The sequence below is a fragment of the Diorhabda sublineata genome, chromosome 8 (genome assembly GCF_026230105.1).
Source record: "Diorhabda sublineata isolate icDioSubl1.1 chromosome 8, icDioSubl1.1, whole genome shotgun sequence".
NCBI classification, from domain to species: Eukaryota; Metazoa; Arthropoda; class Insecta; order Coleoptera; family Chrysomelidae; genus Diorhabda; species Diorhabda sublineata.
The window spans coordinates 14,392,795-14,411,603 of record NC_079481.1 but is presented as its reverse complement, the minus strand read 5'-3'; the positions used below and the strand labels follow the sequence as shown (position 1 = coordinate 14,411,603).

General features: G+C 34.1%; 1 protein-coding gene across 2 annotated transcripts in view; it reads right to left on the bottom strand.

Moving 5' to 3' along the window:
• The window catches only part of LOC130448472 (complexin), a 535,599-nt gene extending 518,901 nt beyond the window's left edge, over nucleotides 1-16,698 (bottom strand). Inside the window, exon 1 of one of the 2 annotated variants that reach the window (XM_056785884.1) lies at nucleotides 16,610-16,698. The gene's annotated coding sequence lies outside the window, so the exon portion shown is untranslated. The remainder of the gene's footprint in view (nucleotides 1-16,609) is intronic. The other variant, XM_056785885.1, reaches the window with a different exon arrangement.
• Between the last annotated feature and the right edge of the window lie 2,111 nt (nucleotides 16,699-18,809).

The window sequence follows — 18,809 nt, the reverse complement described above, 5'->3', positions numbered from 1 at the left end:
CCATTTTTAAAAATTCTCTTTCTCGTTGGTTAGATTCCGTTTCAAGAATTTTTGAATCTTTATAATTGATGTTTTTTTGATATTCCATGGTTTCCTAACGCAGTTTTATTTTTTTGTCGTATCGATCACTTTTTAGTCTATTTTCTAGATATTGAGAGGTTTGCCCTATATTTAATAAAAATACCGACACCGACAAATTATCGGTGACATTATGATATTTTGATAGAGATTCAAAGAAAAGTAGAAACGTCAAATTTTATCTTTCTTCCAAAAATTATTAAAAAAAAAAAACTAATTTCAAAACAGAAGAGACTTAAAATCAAGAACATTTAGATGCATTAATATATCAAAAGGTCTAGGAAATGAGAAATTTTAGAAAATTTTAATTATTTTGAAGAATAGATAAGGAACCCCTGTAAATTATACTGGATATTCGCTACCATTCAGATAATATATTTTCAATAAGAAATAATAGACCTACTAAATATCCACTCTCCAAAATCTGTTTCACGAAGAAAAAAGCTGTCCAAAACTTTAGTTATAATTCAGTCATATAATTTCTAAAAGTATCTTTGCTAATGTGGCTTCCGAGTCACCAGGGTATACAAAAGAATGAGGAAGCAAACAGCCTTTCAAAAAAATGAGCTACGATTCCATACCTTGGACCAGAATCCTACTGTAGTCTCAAGAGATGCCACATCAATAACGAACTGAACGAATGACTTAAGAATCAGAGAAAGTCTTACGGGAAAAACCACTCCATACCTTAGACAATCTAAAATATTTATAACTATGGAAACAGCAGAGCATCTACGTAAGTACGACTCCCAAAGACAATCTACAATGATTCGAGAAAGAAGCAGAAGCGAGCTGCTATCAAATTGCTTATCAACCAAACCATGGGCGAGATATGTGGAGAAGCTGCGGTAATTAACGGTTGAAGATGGCTGCATATGGATATCATTATTAATGTCTTCATCTATTCATTATTTCAACGACTACGTCGTCAAAATACTATGAACGAGAGTGAGAAAATATAACATTTTCTCAAATAACCCTCTATTTGAAGCAGAACATGTTAATTGAAAACAAATATTAGATGATCCATTTTGTGTTCAGGTACATGGAAAATAGATGAACTAGATAATTTCCTGAATCTACGTTGAATTGAAAAAATGATGACGGCAGTCAAATTAAAACAGACGTTATTTATCACGACATATCGTTCAGCTAGTGAAAAGATAACTGTGTAGATAATACGGAGTATACATTTTTGTATAAAATGTATCCAAAAAGACGATATAGATATTTTCACAAAAAGATATAAATCTACATGATTTGATGTCGATTCGAAATCAACAAACATCTATAGAGTGAGTGAATTAGTATGTATTCATCCATTCATTTAATCTTTTATTATTAGCGCGCGGATATCTAGCTATTATGCCATAAGTAATTTTTGATAGCAGATGTATTTTGATCACATATATGCATGAATTTCAATAAGAGGATTCACAGGATTAATTTTTTGGTGTGCCATTATGCCTATTTTCAATTTTAATACATTTATTTTTTTTGTGCCAGTTTTATGCATATTTTAACAATTAGTGTTGTATTTGGTGCTAATTTTGTACATTTATTTTTCGGTATGTAACAGCTTTGTTAGCCAAGCTATCACAATACTCGAGGACAAGACACTTCCTCTTGTAGAAGCTGTGGAAATAATCGAAACATTTAACAACGAGACCTCAAAAGTACGTGGCGCTTCAGGAGTTATAATTTTTAATAAAGTGCTAAATAAAAATGAAGGGTATAAAGTTTCAAACCAAATAGCAAATGTTATTAAAATAAATTTTGTTGAAGATCTTGCGATAGATGCAACATTGTTCCTAAATTTAAATATGCACCAATTACCAGCGTTGATGTTGAACGAAGTTTTTGTCATTTAAAATATGTGCTGAGTGATAGAAGAATGGGATTTACTGCTCACAATTTAGAAAAACAATTAGTTATTGGTTTATTCAAACAAGAGTGATTTGTAATGTTTTAAATTTCATTTGTTCCTATTATTTAGTGTTATTTCTAGCAAGAAGTAAGTTTCTGGTTTGTTTAAGAAAAAGTAGTTTGTTTATCCACATTATCTTATGACGAAATGACTTTAATTTTTATGTTTTTTATGTAAAACTGTGTTTTCCTTGCTTCTTTTAAAAATTTCATGCAGCTTATTTTCAGAAAAATTTAAGTTTTTTTAAGAGTCTATTTTAAGTTTTTTTATGCTTAAAAATCCATGCTTTATTCATTATAACTGTTTCGCTCACTCAGAGGCAACATGAGAAATAATTATTCATTAACTTACGAGAGAGCTACAAATGTAATTAGTAAGTTTTGAATAAAAATTTGGTGTCTTCAAAGTATCTGCACTGGATGTTAGACATCGTAGACAACATCCGGTGCCGCCTAACCTTGCTTCTTAGTATATTTATAGCCATTAGCAAGAAGAATCTACCAATGTCTGTTGCGCAACGCATCATTATTTGTTTTTTGGTCAAAAATAATGTAAAATACGCGACGCAGCGGTATACGCGATATGTCTGAAAAACAACGTAAATAGTATTAGGCAAATCATTCAGAAACTGCTCATTGACCACAAAATTTTAGTTAGATGGATGCCAAGTCTTCTGAATTTTTAGCACAAATTTACAGGCTGGGAAGTTTGCACGCGTCTCCACAGACAAGACTTGGCTACACCACTACATTTTGAAGAGTAAAAGTGAGTCTATGTGTCGGCGGGGAAGGTGTTATGCCCCGTGTTTTGGAACATGATTATACTTGTCTGCAGATCAAAACTACGCGATATTCCATCCCCGTAGTGCGATATTGCTGCAAAACTACTTTAGGCAGAGTAAATTGTGCGTAAATGGTTACGAGACAAATCGGAAGATGATTGCGAATGAGAAGAACGAATGCGCGCTAGTTAAAGAGAAATTACACAGGTGTTATTCCCCGTGTTTTGGGACATGATTATACCTGTCTGCAGATCAAAACTACGCGTTAATCCAATCCGTAGTGCGATATTGCTGCAAGACTACGCTAGATCGCACATAACCCAGTTTATGATGAAACGTTGAACGAATTAGGTGAAGAAACAAAGAAACACCCTCCTAATTGTCTCGATTTATCGCCATGTGACCCTTATCTATTTAGTCTATTCAAAGAGGCACTTGGCGAACTCGGATTCAAAAGCAATGTACCTGGGCAGGTACAATCTTTTGTGCCCATATGGTTACGGTTATGGTTATGTGACCCTTATCTATATAGTCTATTGAAAGAGGCACTTGGCGAACTGGGATTCAAAAGCAATGTACCTGGGCAGGTACAATCTTTTGTGCCCATATGGTTACGAGACAAATCGGGAGATGTTTACGAATAAGGAGGACGAATGCGCGCTAGTTAAAGCGAAATTACACAGTCAGCGGTAAAGTTGTTATGCCCCGTGTTTTGGGACATGATTATACTTATCTGCGTATCAAAACTGCGCGATAATCCAATCCGTAGTGCGATATTGCTGCAAGACTACGCTAGATCGCACATAACCCAGTTTATGATGAAAACGTTGAACGAATTAGGTGAAGAAACAAAGAAACACCCTCCTAATTGTCTCGATTTATCGCCATGTGACCCTTATCTATTTAGTCTATTCAAAGAGGCACTTGGCGAACTCGGATTCAAAAGCAATGTACCTGGGCAGGTACAATCTTTTGTGCCCATATGGTTACGGTTATGGTTATGTGACCCTTATCTATATAGTCTATTGAAAGAGGCACTTGGCGAACTGGGATTCAAAAGCAATGTACCTGGGCAGGTACAATCTTTTGTGCCCATATGGTTACGAGACAAATCGGGAGATGTTTACGAATAAGGAGTACGAATGCGCGCTAGTTAAAGCGAAATTACACAGTCAGCGGTAAAGTTGTTATGCCCCGTGTTTTGGGACATGATTATACTTATCTGCGTATCAAAACTGCGCGATAATCCAATCCGTAGTGCGATATTGCAGCAACACTACGCTAGATCGCAAATAACCCTGTTTATGATGAAAGCGTTGAACGTTGCTAGGAAACACAGAAACACCCTCCTAATTGTCCCGATTTATAGCCGTGTGACCCTTTTCTAATCAATCTATTGACACTTGGCGCAATGTACCCAGCTAAGTAGAATCTTTTGTACGCAAATATAATTTATACTGAAGTGATTTCGGATGGTTTAACCAAGTTTTCAAATATAATCTACCAATTAGAACATCATTTGGTTCTATTTCTCACAGATTTTTTGCGGAAAGGAAAGGAAAAATAGAAGAGAAATCATAGACAAGTAGTCACGTTATGGTGATTTCCAAAAAAGTATCGATTGAGGTCTCACTCCCTCTGAAGTGAAAAGTGTAGAGATTGGATGAATACTTTCGGCAGTTTCTCCATAGATGTTTTGTAAATTGCCATATTTATCTTATATACACCAGCTGGCAACTTAACTTGACAGATCTGAGTGATGGAGAATCTAGAAAAAAGAAAGGAAGGAAAGGCTCAAAAATAGCATTTATAGTTTAAGTGTCCCCGGTGTTCTCGATGGTAAGGACACGCTCTTTTATTTCTATTTCAAACCTTATTATAATTTCTTGCAGTTTTAAATTCCTCGATGGAATATCAAGAAATGAGCAGATTAAGACCTTGGAATCTATCAAAAAGGGGTGATTTGTTGCGTGGAGTAGATAGAATAATATCACTGGATCGAATAACTTTTTGTAAATGAACGATTAACCCCTCTACTCTCCTCTATTGATAATGATTTCAAAATAGGAGCCGAAACGTCGAGAATTTTCAAAATTTCATATATAAAGGAATTGTTAAACTCGATTTTTCAAAAGTTTCACATTCTTTCAGATATTTTTATCAAACTTGTCAGGTTCGTCTTGATTTAAAAAAATAAACATTTGATAACATCAAAAATACGAAGTTTAATATCCCTATATTCTTGATGTGAATAACCAGAACTTCTTTGCTATAACTTAAGAGGCGATAAAGATATCTTTCATGTTCCCATAATTTAGACGTGTACTGCATAATCACTACACTCATACAATTCTCCATCTCTCTTTTATCAAAGAGTTTCTTTCAATATGGAAACGTATTCCAAACAACGCGACCTTCTCATATAATTGTACGCTTTTTCTGTTCAAAATTCCCCTTTAATCTTCCAGAATTACATTTTCAATCTTCCTGTGAGCTTTCTCGTAATTCCTTAACAACTTTTTATGGTTAATCTTGCTCTACCTCCTCGAGCTCAGTTCATAACGGAAAATTTCTAATAGGATTTCAATTTCAACTTTATAATTAGAGAAAACCCCTTTCTTACAACTTGTACTTTTCTCTAAGCGATTTAGATTCTTTTTCAGGTAGTTTGGGGTTTCAACTAACAAAATGGACTATAACCTGATCAGAAAATAGGGTAGGTATCTCATCAAAGAGGATTTAAATTTAATAACTATTTGCAAAATAGAATATCTAATGTCATGTATAATGTACTTGTCTCGACCCAAGGAATCTATTGTATCCCAATAATTGGTTTTGCTCCTATTTACCCTCTTTTCCAGTGCTTTTCCATTGCTCTGTATCTGGAGGGTTCGGGTCCCATTAAGAGCTCCCGAATTCATTGTAGGTTATCTTTATTTTTCTTGCCTAGATCGTTTTAATTTTTCAAGACAATTCCAAACGAGTTTGGATTTAATAATATTTGATCTAAGAGCTCTAATGACTGCTCAACTATCAGCTGGATTGATGATCTGTTTGCAACAGTACTGAACTGAACACATTTTTCAATTGCATAAATTTCTGCTTGAAAAATACTTGGTGCGCTACTCAGGCTTTCAAAGTGTTTGGTTCTGGGCCCATATACTCCAATTCCAGTTCCATCTACTGTTCTGATCCATCCGTATACCATTTAATGGTATTTCTTCTCTTCTATTGTATGGTTATATTTGAGTTTTCTTTGATGATTTCATCTCTGAACTTTCTAGATGACGTTTTTTCTACGACGCTTTCCATTACTAGGTGGAGAGGTGGTATTCGGGGTATTCAGATTAGTTCTAGTACCCCAAACCACTGCCTCGTATGTTGTGATTGTACATGTGATGCCATGTACATCCACGTTAGGATCTTTGGGTTACAATCCCAATTCCTCACTGTTGTGGGGGTCTCAGATATTTCCAGTCGATTACTTCTCCGTAATTTATAATAAAAAACGTAATGATAGGGCTTGTGGTGTCCCTGTGAGATTTCTTTACCCTATTCACAAGGTGGACTTGTTAAAAAACGATACATATACAATGTATTTTATACGTGTATGATTTCTCACATATATTGAAACCACATTTAAGTAAACATCTACGGGCTTCTTATAACCTTTGCTCTACTTTTACATATATAAAAACAGACTGTTCCGATTGGTTTGTTTGTGTCCAAATCTAGCACTACTTGCCGCTCACTTCATCTTCTTCCTTCTGACGTTGTAGGTTTCAAAATATTCAAAGAAAATCGTTTTATCCAAAAACAAAGCAATCCGTTTTTTCTGGAATGTTTATTTTGTGTTATCTCTTACAATTATCATTCATTTTGAGAAACTTTTCTGTTGCAGTCACTTCAAAAATTGTAGCAAAACATTTCCCATTGATAACAATATTTGAGTTGACACTTTTCTCCATTTTCCTGCAATGTTTGTATAAGTTTTTTATCTTGAACTGACGCGCGTTTCGATAACCAAGTTATCGTCTTCAGAGATTGAAGGTAAACTGACTAAACTCAGTTTATCTTCAGTATTGAAGCTAAATGAGCAAATTATATAGATCAGAGGTCAGCAACGTTCCAACAAAGAGGTTTTTATTCACAATTTGGAACAAACTCAAATTACTATATCGAAGTTTTATAGATATAATGAATAATCCTACCTACAAACGAAGTAGATCAACCATCAAGAAAATTCTCCAAATTTAAGGATTTGGAACTGGAATTTGACAGATCTTAAGTTATATTTGAACCTTTAGTAATATAACTCCGTTTTGCATTTATTATTTCCGTGTCCATTTTTGGAATTCTCTGTAACAATTTCGACAAATAATCATCGTCTAATTGCTTCCATTTGTTGTTCAGGATTTACCAAAGATGTGAAGTGAAAGTAATTCACTGCTCTTCGACTTCCCTGTTCAATTTGTCCCACAACAACTCAATCGGGTTGAGTTCCGTCCACCGTGACATCTAAATCACTACTTTCAGTACATTCTTTCTTTCCAATTCCTCCAAATACTATTCACACCAGAATATCAGTTTTCTACCGATCAAGCGCCGGCCAGCCTTATTTTTCTAAAATCTCTCGAATTTTGACCAGGTATCTAGTCGTTCTTTCTCCAAAATATCTCCAAACCATCATCGAGCCTCCGACGTGTTTTTCAGTCAGGATTACACAGTCAGGTAAAAAGAAAACGGACACAATTATTTTTGTTTTGTAAGACATCGTTTTTCTCGACCATTGCGTATTGTAATTTAATGAATGCATTATGTGTACCTTTCCAAAGACAAGTATCCACTAAAAATAATAATTTAAAAGCACATATGAATGTAAGTAGCTTCCTTACAATCATAAAAATGAAATATAAATAAGCATTATACTACACCTACGGATGTTGAGTTAGAAAACAATTTGCGCCTATATCCTAGTGATATTACACCAATATTTATCATCTAGTTTCTCAGCTTCATACTAAATTCTTCTTTTTATTAGAATTTTCGCCCCTAATACTTGTTTCCTACCTATGGTAAGTCTCGAAATTACGCCTTCGGGTAAGTGAAGGTTTCCCATACCTGTTTTGGAGAATCAACTAACTTCACAACTGACGGAGCTTCCAAAATCGATAAACCATATCAATCGAATTTCAAGCTCTTCAATTAGCAAAATAAGTCCGGTAAAAATGCCTGCTCCATCACTGTATCTCAAGTCTTTGGATTGGACTGACTCCTAGAATCAAAACTTTCTGTCTATGCTTTTGCAGATCTGGAAGAATTGCAGCATTGAACCGTGACGAATTCTAATTATACCGAATTCTGCATGGAAATTCTTTTCCCTTTCAATAACCCTTTAAAAGTATCTCAATTTCCAAGTTTTCACATAGATATTGCATATGTGTATATTAATCATGTTTTATGTAATATGGGGTAGGTACTTCACAATTATATAGGTATTTGGTAAGGGTTTGCATAAAAATACACCCTGAATGTTCCTTGTGCAAATATATTGCAAATGTTCGCTTGGGACCACTAATAAAACATTCAAAAACTGTTTTCCGTCGTTTAAGATTCACTACTGCATTAGATATCCATACTTTATGATATGATGTATCATAAAAATCCTCTAAATGTAGCACAATGTTTGCCTAGTTTCAAATATTTGATGAGACATTCACTTGAGCTTGAGTCAATGATTCTAAGACATTCAGTATATGTTTTGTGATAGAAATTAGAATAAATAGAAGGTTAATATAAAATTAAAAATAAATTAAGTCATTTAAAAGTATTTACTGCTCTTGAATAGCGATGCATTTCCTTTTATAGATGGCATTTACCGACAATCTCTGGTATAAACGTTACAGCGATCTGGGGGTAGTTTTAACTTTAGCGTAATATGAAACTGAGAATCCCAATCTAGCTGTTTCAAATTGTTCACGTTTTACGATATTATCTTGAGTGAATGTTTTTAGTTTTATGGAATGTGAAGTAAAATCCAGAATAGTTCAAATGAGCTTTATTTCATATTTTTACACAAAAAACGGCACTACTAGTTTTCAACATATTAAACGTGACCACCACATTACATATTGACAACTTTTGAATAATGTTGCCAACTTTAGAAAAGTGTAACTAATTAACTACCAACCTCAACACAATTTTATTCACCATTATTAATTGTCATATTGTTATTAATATCAAAACAGTAAAGGATATTGATTATGTTAAAAAGACTGAAGACATGCACTTCGTATTCGATGAACTTGATAATGATGAGGAAGAAATTAACAACTTACATCGTATGGTAAGATACCACCGCATCGGATCCAGGCGACGTAAATTAGTTTCAAGATTTTCAAATCTCGTCGCTGACCGATTTCCAGGGGGGAAAGAAAATAATAAAATGATGGCTTCAGCTAGACCAAAATATATCAAATAGTGCCCCTTTTGAATTTCCGGGTGAAGCCTGATCTTGAAGCATCAGTAAAAAATATCTTTAAGGTAGATTTCTGCACACAGATGTAAACACGAATATAAACTTTGTACATCAATATCCGCAGTCAAAGAAACCTCATACTCCGGCTTTAGCAGAAACTCAATAATATGCAAGCTTCAACTAATCCTGAATACGATTACACACCTGATTCAGGTATAACTTGGAAATCTTCGTCTTCGTTAGGGACTACGTACCTTATCAACGGGAAGATGATTTTGAACCTTTAGACATCTATGTTATCCAAAATTCTTTTGCTTCCTGTGTAGACTTCTTAGCGATAAGTCTTGCCGATAAAATCTATTGGGTACCTACATTCTAACCATACAAACGCTGATGTTGGTGTCTTTGGTAACGATGTGTGAACCAGGGTCCCACATCATAATGATAACTTTGCTAGCCTCTAAGATCTGTTCCTAACAACCAATCTGTACAACGCAACCATAAATGCACCACTCGGAATATCAGATCACAAACTAATTACAGCAACGTGTGAGCAAGAAATACAAACTCATAATCTACCTAGACCACCTTAAGTTTGACATTATAGAACAGCATCTGAAGGATTTCCTTTTAATGTTTTTTGAAATGATGTTTTCCATATGAAGAGATTTCGGAAGTAATCGTGACAGATTTCAATTGGTCTTGTAGCTTTCTCAAAAATCGATTCATTCTGGTCGCTATCCATGGGAACGCCTTTGAAGCTTTCAGGTGTACCCGCGGACAGCAACAGATCACTACCATCAACACCGACCTTGAAAACATTCTGGATTGAGGCAGAAGAAGATATGGTTGAGTTTAATGCAGCAAAGACTCAGGCTGTTGTGTTTTCAATGTAAGCTAGAATTTGGTCCTGTTTGGACATAACACCAGCTTCGCAAATTTACCTGTTGGATGTTGAAGCTGGGAGCAATATGTGCTAGCATTCTTATGTGGCTGAATTTCAACGACTAGACTCTTCCATCTTTGGAATATTACTCGAACATTTAGAGCTCGGCTCCCAAGGGGACCCAGAGGATGCTGGCCCGTCTTCGCTTTTTAAATAAAAAAAAATGCACTTCCAGCTTCTGCTTAGTGTGTATTCTACATAACGAAATACTGAATTACATATACTTTTACTCAAATTGTCTTTTACATTTTTGTCAGAAGAATCAAGTACCAATGAAGCTACAAATAGACAAATAGTAATAGGAAATTTGCATAATAGATTTTAGTTAAATTGATAGCATCCATACATCCATTGAACGACCAATATCGGCAATATCTAACAGCTAGTACTAGTGATCTCATCACAGAGAATGATTTTGGGAAAGAAACAAAAAACTCAGTACATCCAAAATCCTAAAGACAGAAACAATACCCCTCCAAGATCATACAGAATTGAAACATCGAAATTATGAAACCAGAAAAAAATTCAATTAGAAATTATCACAGCTCCTTACATTTGATGAACTTTCCGACTTCATGGATAACGCTTCTAGCTCACTTGATCCCTCAAGAGTTATTATTATTCGTCCTCAATTAGGAAATCAGTTTCTTCCACAGAATTTACTCATGTTTTCTAAGATAAAAGAGAGGAGCTGACAACATCAACTAAAAGACGTACCACGCAATTGGGTATTATTGGGTATTTGGGTAAATTTCAACAGCTAAATATTTGTAACTAACGCTCAAGTCATTCTGAATTTAAACGAAAAGATGGACGATGTTATATTTTCGAAGCTCTAACTTAATGGAACGAAACTTATTACTTTTGGCTATAGTTAGTTTTGGATGTGCACGGAATATTGTTTATCGCCAAAATGGAGAGATAATCAATAGTGAATACTACATAAAGTAATTGGTTCGTTTATATGCAAAAATAAAAAGAAGAACGGGCTCATATATCGAAGGGAAAACCAAAGACAATGCACCGATTCACAAGTCGATGGCAACGATGGTAAAATTGAACAAATCACTATCTGGCTATTCGCTGATCTCAAAAAAATGCTCGCCGGTAAGAAATTCAGCTCAAATGAAAAAGCAACTGCTCAAATTATAGTCTATTTTGAGGCAAAAGATAAATCCTTCTACAAGCACAGTATCGAGATAGTTAGAGAAGAGTTGAAACGATTGTTTTGTTCTTGAAGGAATTTACATTAGATTTTTAGTAAAAAAATATGTTTTCCTTAGTATGTTACACGATTTAGCAAAATTTTGATCAATCCACCCACCTTCGTCCTCTACTTTTTTCTCTCTCATATGAAAAACTTCGTCTTAGATTTAAATATTCAAGAAATTCTTCGATTTGCATAAAGGTTAATAAAAATTTGTTACACGCAATTTCAAATTAGATATGAGTGTTATTAACTTAGCTATTTTTAGAATATAAACAAACCACACAAATCGATTTTGAAAATGCTCATAGCGTGCGATAACATAAAAGCTTCCAACTTTATATAATCCCTCTTTATGTGACAGTTATATTATCGATTTTTTCATGAGATACATCATATTATAACACTACCAGAAGCTACTGGTAAGTTAGTTGAAACTTCAATTCGGAATTCGCGAATCAAGAAGTTGTATAAGGCAGAGTTTAAATTTTAAATTCTGATTCAACTTTTCCAAAATATTATTAATTTACTAATTGAATCAAACTCTCATTATTTTTTTAATTTAACTACAACCAACTTTCAGTGACATTTAAACCTCCTCGACATGGATGAGGCCTCTCAGTTCATACCAAAATGAAACTACGATGTAGAATTTATTTTTTTTCCATTAACAAAGCATATATCTCTTGAATCTTTCATACTCATAGTAAACTATTGGGCAAAATTTGTTTTTGAGTAATATCCTTGTTTATACCTCACCCGTCTAAATGAGTAATTAATTTATTTCACAATTATGAACGCCCTCTATGTGAAAGTAGTCGATACTGTCTGGGAGACTGTGATTTTCCTGTACCTGTAATCCCCCTAAATAATCTGCACTTCCCCCAAAAAGATTCTCTGATTGTGGGATGTGTTTTTTCATTCATTTTCAAAAAGTAACAGGTTTTACATAGCGTTTATATAGTTTGAATTGAATGTAGACAAATTTTATTTCGAAGATGAGATATTGAAATTGGTGAGTTCATTTTGATGTTTTGTGTACGATATGAAAGAGAGATTCAGCGCCTCAACGATCTACATCTGTTCCAAATGATGACGAATACTACTCTAGTTCTGATAGTGATAAAGAGGTAGCTCAGAAATTCATGAAGACAGTGTCGTACGTATTAATATGGGAAAGAAAGCATAAAGTGGACAAAATTGGTTACCCGTAAACCGTATCATACCGAATGCAGCGACTCCCATTGACTCTTGAAATTTTTTTTGGTGACATCGCCGATGTCTTAGAACAATATACAAATTTGTATATATATAAAATTCCAACCAGCTACAGACAGAGACAGTACTACGACATCTAAAGTAGAAAAGGAAACATTTCCAGGCTTATTGTGTCTAGCTGGTCTAGACCATGGTGTTAGGAAGAATCTCCGGGAGGATGGTATACACAGGAAAGTTTTTATCGCGACCATGTCTCACAGAAGATTTATATTCTTCTTGAGAGTTATAAGGCTTGATATAAGAGAAAACAGAAGAGCAGCTGACAAAATTACAGCTATCCGTAAAGTGTTTTCACTGAAGATGTGTATTCCGCTTGTACTTGCCACAAAAGTCAAGCAAGTGAGGCATTAAAGTATTTTCTCTGGTAGATACCAAAACATTGTATATTCAAAATCATCCTCTACGTATCTACACTGAAGTGTTCAAATCAACGCAAATTTTAGTAAATTTGTAGTGGATATTATTGTCTATATTCGTTGATAAGTTTCTCAGGTATCTTTTTAACTTAGTTTTTATATTATATTGCTCACAAAAATTGCATCTTTATCAATTTCCTTTTGTTTCAAGTGAACTTCCCATTTTTTTGAGGAACAGAACTAATAAAATATAATATAGAATAAAAAAAGATAATAGAATAAAAAACGGCAAATTTCTAAATATCAAATTTTGAAATAAGAGGTGATCAGTAGTTTGCAGTTATCGGATAGAGTCAAATAGCGTGAATATTCAACTACATGAACCAAATAGATGCGCATTTTGACGTGGTTTTCAGGTCGGGTCTCTACTCGAACGGAAGTTTGTTATACCACTCTGATGGGACGGCATAACGTCGAAATTAGTCATTGGCAATTATAGGCCATTGGGAATGTTGATATCAAGAAAAAATCACACTCCTCAGAGGAGATTTAATTTAATATTCGGTATTAGCCTGGAAAGTAGCTGTTTCCTCCATCGAAGAACGGAAGACTCTATTCTCGAAATAATTTTCATGGGTTAATAGTAGAAATCATTTAATTTAATATATTTGACAAACCTCATATAACATCGAAATGTAATTACAAATACTGTTATTGAAGCAACTATGATTAGTAGCCATATTCACTAGATAATTTTCCGTTTTTCTAAACGTGATTTTAATTTCATTCGTACAAATGCGTATCAAACTCCCTCCACTGCAATGTTAAAAGTATCATTTCGTCTCTTACTAGTTCATATTCGAAGAAAGTTTTGAAGTATTGGTTTCAATTTGAGAAAGTTAGAGTAGTATATACTCAAAGTATCCAATTTATCCATAAATCATATCTTACATTGACAAGAAATTCCAATTTGGAACTAGCTTACACAAGTTACGTGCATTCAAAAACTAGGCCGTAGATAAGTTTAGTTCTTCTATCAAATATTAGTTCGTGCAAATTGTCAATTGCCAAGTAGATCCAAATATCAATTGTACATGTTATTTTTAGCTGATATTTGAAGAACAGAGATCTAAAATTAAGGCAAATCATCAAACATAACCTCCAGAAAAGTTCTGCAACGGTCTACGCACTACTCATCTATTTGGTGCCAACACAAATTTTATATAGAGACGCAGAAGAACCACCACTTTTCTACCGAAAATCCAGTAATCAACATTGTCATGTCTGATCGTTGTAAAAAGAAAATTCTGAACTATCTCAACTACTTTTTTATTACACAATTAACCCATAACTAGCTAGATTGAATTTGCGATTCGCATATAGTTATCTAATCAATAAACTCACCCTCAGTGAACTATAGCCCTCCCTTTCAGAGACTTCAAACCTCAAATGTCAGAACCCGCAACAAGCACAATGAAATAAGAGCCTTAAAAAATATGGCAGCTTCAAAAAATCAAGTTGAAATTGGGACTGCCTTCTACTGCAAGAATTCATCAATTCCATATCCTTATAGTAACCGATTCTTGAAGTTGTCTACAATATTCCAATCCTCCTAGAGTTATCATCATATCATTATCAAGAAGGAACTACTCACCTGCAGGAGTAACAAGATGGCATAACTGAAATCCTCTCTACAGGACCTGCATTTGGAAATAAAACTCCTAGACAAAACAACAACCGATAGCCTCAGGTGTACCACAGGGAAGCGTTCCGGAGCCAATTGTCTATCTACTGTATGCAGCTGATGACACTGCTGTATTATCCTCTCATCAAGACCCAGCTGCAGTATTTTGGGCACTGCAAATTAAGCTTGATGTCATCTCCAGCTTCTATATGATGTTTCAAAAAAACGGACCACCTTCTACTCCAACAAATGATCAATATCCTTGCACCCTATCCTTATAGTAATCGAATCTTAAAGTTCATTAATAGTAATTTACCTACAATATTCCAATCTCCCTAGAGTTATCATCATTATCAATAAGGGAATACCTTCAGGAGTAACAACATAAATGTCATGTGCGACCCATCTTACACAAAAATAGAAGGAAATGAGAAAGTACAAGACATTAGCTTTACTTCATGTACAGATTTCAATGCATTTTATGAGATGACATAACTGAAATCCTCTCTACAAGCCCTTCGAAATAAAACTCCTAGACCATACAACAACCAATAACCTCAGGTGTGCCACAGCATACCCAGCTGCAGCATTTCGGGCATTGTAAAATAAGCTTGATGCCATCTTCATCTGGTTCCTACAATAGTTCATTGAAGTGAATAAAGAGAAAATCCATCCACATAACATTCAAACTATAAAAACAAGAGAACGTCAAATACATCTGAATTTGCTAGAGAGCAATTAGGATTGGGAATATATTGGATAGGATAATACAACGCCGATCAGAGGCTACAAAGCGATTTTGAAATCAAGTTATGGGATAAAACTCTGGAGCGCAAGGTACTAATCTGAAATTAAAATTCTAAAAATGTTTCAGTCGAAAGTTTATCGTAGTATTGTAAGCGCTCCTTGGTATCTTATTGCTCAGAAACCTGTATGGAACCTGTGAAAGAAGAAATATTCTAATTTTCTTGAAAATATGTGTCAAGGCTTAGCTACGATCCTAACAATCCGGCAAGGAATCTAATGGTACCAACCCAATCGGCAGAGGCTGAGTTGGCATAATTTCATTTAATAGATTTTAGAATTGTTAAACTTAAAAAGGCTTATAAATTGAGTAATTAGCATATTATGGACCCCAATACTCAACTCAATAATTATTGTAAAGAAGAGGAAATATCCACTTTCTAATTGATAAAGCCGGCTCAAACCATAACGTCTGGAGCTCCAAGCGGAAGAGTGATCTTTTTCCGAATTTCCATAAACCGTGAAGGCGCTAATAACCCTGCGTTGTTGATGAGAAAAAAACTGTGAGTAATATCAAACGAAATTCATAAAACGTCAATCTATTATCATACCAGTTTCTCGTGAATGCACGTTAACCAATCCATACGAAATTCCGTTTGACAGATGTCATTTAATGTTGTACACGCAACATCAAACACGTTTTCACCGGTCACAGAACTTCGAACTAAACAATTACTTAACGCGTTTCTTCACCTATGTCTATTAACACTATCAGTATCTTTGACTTGTGGTTACATTTAAAAATAACCTTTAATTAAATAGGTCAATTGCTTGTCTGAAGGTATTAACGGTAAATTTTTATTCCAAGATACCATATAGTGATAGATTACCTTAATAAAATAATTATATCGTCATAATTTAAACAATTAAACCAACTGTTTGTAATATTCGATTCAATTTTGACTTAATAATTATAATTCTTATGATTTTTTTAACAATAATTTATATGAAAGAGGTTATTTTTCGTAAAAATATGTAGAATATACATAAAGTAATATAAAAGTGCTCAATTTACTAATATTAAAGTGTTCGTGCTTATTAAGTAGCTTTATTTTCCAAAAAAAACTTACCTGCAGTGGAAAAATGTCGAAATCAAAATTCGGATTGAGTTTTAACGACGAACAACCTGAAAGAAGCACGATAGCCAACTTAATGCCACGAAATACTTTATAAAACGTGATATAACCGAAATGACAATGCGCATGTTAGTTAAATGTACGTTCTGTCCTTTCGTGGGTTTCCGGCAAAGACGAAACTTCCACGAATATGTCTGATCTTGATGTGTTATACTCTATATCTACAGGATATATAGGTCAGAGGGGTTAAGACAAAGAAAGGTGATGTAGAATATAACAAAAAATTTTGTAACAATCAATTTTCCGAAAAATTTAAATACGAGAGTTGTTTGAGCAGTTTGTAACCTCAACCTTATCAATAAAAGTGGAGAAATATATTAGTACGTGCGGTGAGAGTTGCTCACATAATTATACTGTTTGATACGCGTTCCGATAATCAAAGTGATGCCACAAACAGTAGAAGAGTTCTATGAAAACGAGATGGACCCGTATCTAATGTTTTTGATAGTGTCTACAGGAAACTAATAGAGCAGGTGATGAGTAAAAAGAGATTTCCTCGAAGCTTATTAAATATATATATATATATATATATATATATATATATATATATATATAATGAAAAACTCTAGCGTTAAAATTTTGACAGAAGATGTTGAGAGAGCGTTCAAAAGAACGCTCTCTCAACAACTCAATAGACAAAATAACAGATGAAAGATGTGGAAGAGACCCACATAGAAAGACAGTAGGATGTACTAGGCTCTTATAGTATTATGTGCAGTTGAAGGAAAAAACTGGTTAAATGGGGTTGGAGGTGAGCGCTCAAAGAACAAAGTACTTATTGGTGACTAGGAGAAGGACAGATAAAGAGAGGAATAAAAATCTGGGAGGATATCAATTCCAAATAGCGATGCAAATAATAGAAGCCTAGAAGTGAGAGAATCAGAGCGGAAAATAGAGCTTACTGCGGGATATGAGGTTTTTAAGAGGAATTTGACCAGTCGTTGTATATGGAGCATAAGAAAAAGATTAATATGAACAGATTCTTTTTCTGTTAAAGCTTGGTCTAATATTTTTTATTGTTCCCTAACACCTTGTATACGTTTGGTTCGTTGATAAAAGTTCACAATAAAAAATTACTTCTATCGAATGTAAATCAGGCTTTTCTTTTTGGGTCACTAGTTTGAACATCTCTTAAAATTTGTATGAAGCACCGATTGTTCATCTTTTGTAATAATTTGCTCTAGAAATGACGCTTAGTTTCGAAAAGAAACGACAAAACTGCATATTGTCAGAATATCAAGGTTTTGAACTACAATCAATTACTTTATATATAGGAAACTAACTACCAAGATGGAATCAGTTACATTGAGTATAAACTGCAACTATTCATAGGCAAACCATTTATGGTAGATCCATAACGTTTTTTTTTATTCGCGAGACCATTTTTCTTTTAGTGGAATGCGCTTCTGAAGTTATCTATTTTTCTTTCGATACTCTCTTTATCTGAATCATATTTTTCAGCAAGGCTACGAAATACATCATGTTTTATAATTTCAATAGCGGACGTCCCACAATATTTCTTTCTTCCCATAATCTTTAATGAAGTTTGAAGGTTTTTCATTACTACACTCCATGACTGATACTCTTCAATTCAATTTCTTGGTATCATTTTCACGAAAATTTTCACTTTTAAAAAGAATTATAAACCAAATATAATCCAGAAAATGTTTGTTCAAAGATATATTTTCCGTAGACTCTGGAAGTATATAGAAGTTCGAGGAGCCCAATTCGAACATTTAATATATTTTTTTATGTTTTTATTTGATAAGTTGTAGGCTAACCAACTAAATATTTTTACATTTCAATTTTTTTTACATATGTAACACGATGTTCGACAGTATATGTTCAATTAGAAATGTTTGATACCTCCTTTGAGAATTTTCAATAAATTTATGATAATTTTCTTCAGAATTTCCCTTTATGGCTATCAAGTCCTGGAATACCCTGCCACAAGACGCAAGATATTGCCATGTCATACAATGTTTGCCACAATGTGCGACATTTTTAATTATTGTAGCATGCGGCTCTGTGGCATGCCAAAAGGGCCGCATAATTTTGACCTTATACAAAAGGGCCGTTAGATCTTCAAGCACAATTCTATTGACCTGTTACAAGCTTTCCAAAGCATTACAAA